The sequence below is a fragment of the Oryx dammah genome, unplaced genomic scaffold, assembly GCF_014754425.2.
Source record: "Oryx dammah isolate SB20612 unplaced genomic scaffold, SCBI_Odam_1.1 HiC_scaffold_17, whole genome shotgun sequence".
NCBI lineage: Eukaryota > Metazoa > Chordata > Mammalia > Artiodactyla > Bovidae > Oryx > Oryx dammah.
In genome coordinates this window covers 27619398-27624946 of record NW_024070201.1, presented here as the reverse complement: position 1 = coordinate 27624946, position 5549 = coordinate 27619398, and the positions used below count along the sequence as shown (strand labels likewise).

Genomic DNA, 5549 nt, shown 5'->3' with positions numbered 1-5549 from the left:
GAGCAGCCTATCTCTTCTCCTGGTGACCTTCCCGATCCAGGAATCGAACTGGGGTCTCCTGCACTGCAGGGGAAGCCTTTGCCAGCTGCGCTACCAGGGAGGCCTGGTGGCTGTTCACTATGCTGCATCTGACGTTCTGCCCCCAGTGTCCACACACTCCACCTTCCACATTCCCACAGCGTCTGTCTCAGTGCATGGCGACTCCATCTGCACGGGCCAAATTCCTCGCTTTGTCCCTTATTTCGGGTCCACTCTGAAATCCGGCCGGGCTCTCCTTCAAGATACATCCAGATACTGGCCACTTCTCACAGCCTCCCTGGTGTGGAATGTGAGCCTTGGGCACCTCTGACACCGGTGATCTTCTTCTTGCACTTGGCACAAGTGTGTGCATAGCGCACATCGTAGCAGGGTGGGAGGAAGATGGCCCCTTTCTCCTTGAAGAAGCCACCGTCCTCCAGAACCTTCCCACACTGGCTACACACAAACTCCTCGGGGGGGTATGCGTGGCCCAGCGCCACCAGGTAGCGGCCCCGGATGACCTTGTAGCGCTGGTGGCACATGGGAGTCTTGCCGTTGCTGCCACCGCCCCCGCCATGGCCTCCTCCAGCAGCGGCCTGCACGATGGAGGTGCGGTTCTGCACAGGCGTGGGTGTGGCTGGCTGGGTGTTCCGGGTCAGCACTGTGCTGGTCTTGTCCGGGGCATAGCGCTCAGCAAATGCAGGGTCCACAGCCCAGGGTGGGCAGCTCGTGGGACTGGGGGTGGTAGGGCCAGGCCAGGGTTCCTGGGGTGTAGCTGAGGCTGGGGTTGGGGCTTCCGTCCTGGGCACCTGGCTTGATTTCTTCAGGTGCTCCTCATCCGGGTCTTGCATGAACTCGGTGCCCGTGAGGTGGGCGAGGATGCGGAAGGAACGGGACTGGCCTGTCCCAGGCCTCGCCCGCCAGTCCTCCATGTCCTCCATCAGCCGCTGCTTGCTGGCATCTGGGATCAGCGGTCAGAGCGGCTGTCCATTCTGCTGCGGGGCACTGTCTGTGGGTGGGTTTGCCCCGAAGGGTCAGGCCGTCTTGTTGAGGGAGGCTCTGGGTGCAACATGTATGACCTTAAATTCATGGGAATCCCAGGCTACACCTTCGTATCCATCACTGTAGATGTGAAGGCTATAAATTAGTACCACAAATCCACTGGGTTCCAAACCAATCACTCTCTCTAAGGTAATAATGGGCATAGTTCATAAAACATCCAGCCTGTCTCATAATGACCAGTTTGATCATTTTTAGTAGGATTTAACCCTTCCCAACATAGAGGAGCTTTTAAACTTAAATGACCATAGCCTGGTATGTAGATCCACCCCATAATTGTGGGAGTTTTCCTTTTAATAGATGAGCGATTAATTTCTTTTATTGAGACTTAGCTTGTCACTCTGATTGAGTTTGAATGACCCTAAGAGAAAACTTAAATCTATGGCCAGCATCAAAGCAGGTATTATTAATTGGCCAGGTGAGAAGATCCCATCTAGTAATATCATGAATAGGTAGAACAGGACTGAACATTCATCTAAAATAAATTTCCTAGGGGGTATCCAATCAGAGCCCTAGAAAACAGAAATCTACCAAGGTAACCCAGAAGTACTAGACACAGGTAGTTGGCCACAACCCAACAATTGGATTGAATTTTAAACTAGCATAGAATCATGTCCATGATAGAAAACATTTGATTGGTAGGCACAGGTCCAAGGAATCAAGAAAACGTAAATGATCATACAAGTCAGATCAGCATCTTGGGCAAGCTGTATGCTTCTGATTTCTTCTTGTCCTGGTGTAGTGTAGTTTTCTCTGTTTGAGCATTGTTTTAAGGTGAGTTTGAGGTCAGCAGGCCTCTCTATAGACTAGTCCAGCTTAGGGGTCTTTGAAAGAAGCAGTTAATCTGAGTCAATTTCCCTTCAATTTCACTGGGCATGAACTAGTGAAGAGTACCTGATAGAAAGGTCTTTCCATCCAGGTTGGAGACAGTTCTTTAAATTATGTTTTCTTCCAGGCTTGGTTACAGGTCATGCGTGAGGCGTCTGATCTTCATCCAAAGACAGATTGCTGAGATAAGCTTCAGAAACAATCCTAGACTGTCCTTTAATAATTCAATTAAATTTTACATTAATGTACCCTAACAGCAAAGAACTATCCAGGAAATGAGTCTTAGTAGGTACAGACTTCCATTAACAAACTGGATTTAACATTCATTGAAACATCTTTTTCTCCCTAAAATCACTGTCATTTTTACCAAATAAACCAAATTAAGACTTGTTTGTAATATAGGCTTGGTCTCAGTAAACTTGGCCTGATGATTTATATAACCATAGTTGATCATAGACTTTTTTGCTTTGCTGATGCTTTTATAATCTCAGACTGAACTTTTAAAATAAAACCTTTCAGGGCTAGGAAAGTCATCCCAAAGGCTTATCACAGATTTTGCCTAACAGATCTAAGTAAATTTCTCCCTTCGAAGGGTCTCCAAAATTCCTTGAGATTTCTGTACCTGTTAGTGAGATAACCTTCCTAACTTATTTGATAAAGTTACTGGAAACTAAGAGCTTCCAATCTCTGGAGGGTTCAGACAGAGAGAAAAGATAAATGTTTCAATTTGTTTATAAAATTTTACTGTTATAATTAGTTTGAGGGAAAGGTTTTTTTTTTTTTCTTACACTTGGAAAACACAGGTTCAAATCAGTAATTTTTTCAGATAGAAACCATAAAAGTTATGAGCATATTCACCAGTTCATTCAGTCCTTTTGTTAACCTTTGTGTAGTCATCAGGTTTTTCATTAGATTCCTTACCCAGCTCAGAAACTGGTATTTATCCAAAATTCTTTTTTATAAATCTTCTTGAAGAGGAAGCGTTTTTGCAAAACTTGGTTAGTGCTATGACAATATTTTGAGATAGTAACTAGAATTATGCCTGATAACAGTTTACCTGAAAGGGCAACCCACTCCAGTACTCTTACCTGGAAAATCCCATGGACAGAGGAGCCTGGTCGGCCCCAGTCCTTGGGGTCACAAAGAGTCGGACACAACTGAGCGACTTCACTACACTACTATCAGAATTTTAGGTGCTCCATACAGTTTCTAGGATATCTATATTAGTAACATTTATCATACAATATAACCCGAGACTTATTACTAACTTGACAATACTCCCCAGTTAATTCTGTATACAGAATGAACCTAATTAGTAATATCCCTTTTAGGGATGTTTCAGGGGCCCTCTGAAGCATCCCAAAGTTAGCTATAAATCATCTTCATTAGAATGATCTGGGAAGTTTTGTCAACAAATATCAAAAAGGTTTAGGACACTCAATCAGGATTGTAGGTTATTGGAAAACAATATTATTCACTTAGCCAAAGTAACAATAAAGGATTTCAGAACAGATCATTTAAGAAATCAACTTAAATCTATTATCAAAGGCAGTTCAGTATCTGAAGAAAAGATGTCCTCTTAACAGAGAAAAAAGCTAAATTCAAGTTTTTGCACCAGCTTACTTTATTCACAAGGTAAACTTAATTAACTTCATTTTAAACTTAGTCCTAAGTTTAAACCATGTACAAAACTTTCCCCTTCACTGTTTGGTTCACTTTTCACAAGCCTTTTCACTTTCTGCATCCATTACTGTGTTCTTCCACCAAAAAAGCCACCTGTAAGTCAGGCTTACTTCCTTTTCCCTTCACAAAATGCAATTCCATTCCTCATACCTTCTTTACCGAAAACACACTTCCTACTTTCCTTAAGCAACCAAGAACTGACTTTTATTATTAGCGTTTTGTAGATTGGTGAGCATAAATACCAGTGATAATTTCTAAAACCTTTGCTTTCATAGAACATTTTAGGATGGCACCAAGCATCATTCATTTTTAATCTCAAACCTCTTTAGTTTCTCTGTAAGAGGAAATTCGTGTTCAGTAGTAAATGCTGCAAAATGTTATTTTATTTGGCAATGACTTAGCTACTCAATAGACTTCCAACACTTAGATTAGTACAACCCTTAGAAATTTAAGTTACCCCAATCTGGAGAGACTATTTTAGACACACATTCCTAAAGCATAATTATTCTTAATAATTTATCTAAAAGCTCATATCTCATTTACATTTTTTTTAGAAGTTTCTTCACTAGAGGTGATTTCCTTGCTGACAAACTTGTAACAGATATAATAATATTTAACTTATATTAAACCTAGGTACAATGAAAATATTCTGCTTAATGTTACTCTTAGACATGTCTACATTAGTTAGATCAACAAACAAACATTAATATCATGTATTTAATATTGAATATTTCCCAGTTCACATGAACCTGAAATTCATTTAGGTTAATTTCTCTTGTATTTAGAATTATTTGATTTGTAAGTGCTTAAACTTTTTTTTTTTTTTGAAGGCCCACTAGATTAGAGCTCATTTACAAACTGATCTCAGCAATCAGCAATATTATCCAAAAAAAACCAAAGACACACGCTGAGACACACATATATCCAAATAGACAGAGATCCTTTAGCTTTGTTTTTCAAACTTAGCTATGAATACTAGTTGTAAAAAATGGTTGGAATAAGATTTTAAAAGCCTTTTTCCCCCTTTTGGTTTCAGGAATTAGAGATGGTTTAGATAAGTGATCCAGAGAGCTCTGGTCTAAAGTATAGGAGGAGGTGTTTCCTCGGGGCAGGAATTCTTAAAGAGATAATTTTTTTCTTCAAGCTTTCTCCGGAGTCTAAAGAATATTGTGACCACATTGTCAAAAATATTTTTCTGTGACCATAGTTTTATAGCCAAAATTTAGACCAGATAGTGCTCAACTTGGCCCTGATAAAAAGGGCAGATTGGTCCCAGCAGGGATTGTTCCTCTGGGGAAGTGGGGGTCATAGTTTGATCAGACCCAGGCTGTTGATTACAGGAGGAAGTGCTGGATATAAGAGAACTTCAGTCCATTTTCCTATCCTGTGTCAATAAAGATCTAATATTTGTAGGCCATTTTTCTTGTCATTGGTTCATAGCTATAGATGGACCAGTTAAAAAAAAATTTTTTTCCCTAGGGGTTCCCAAGTGGAGTGTGGAATTAGAGTGAGCAATTCCCATATTACTCGAGCGGTTTGTACCAGATGTCTGTCCACTCAAACCAAACCAACAAACCAAAACGAACCAGAGCTTCACTAGCCAGGAGGCACACTCCAAATGAAACAAAAGGCAAAGAGATGCCCAGAAATCAAAAGCCTAGTGGCAAGAGTTCCCCCATAAGATGGTAAAGTGATGCCCAGAAATCAAAAGCCAAATGGCATAAATGCCAAACATGACTTCCCAGTTCCACTAGACCTGTGACCTGGCAAATTCAGTGCTAGCAGCCTTTTTTAGTTCTGATATAGTTTCAAGCAATTTCTTGTTGGTTTCCTGCAAAGAAGTTACTCTATCATTTTGTTTTAGAAGCTTCATCTAGGATACCAGTCCAAGTAAGCATGGCAGCCTTTTCTAATTGTGCACACAAAAATATCAATTTTGGAATATCAAAAGAACCCCAATT

General features: G+C 41.1%; 1 pseudogene; it reads right to left on the bottom strand.

Annotated features, from left to right (window-relative positions):
- Positions 1-305: 305 nt before the first annotated feature.
- LOC120876102 lies at positions 306-1223 on the bottom strand (annotated as a pseudogene).
- Between the last annotated feature and the right edge of the window lie 4326 nt (positions 1224-5549).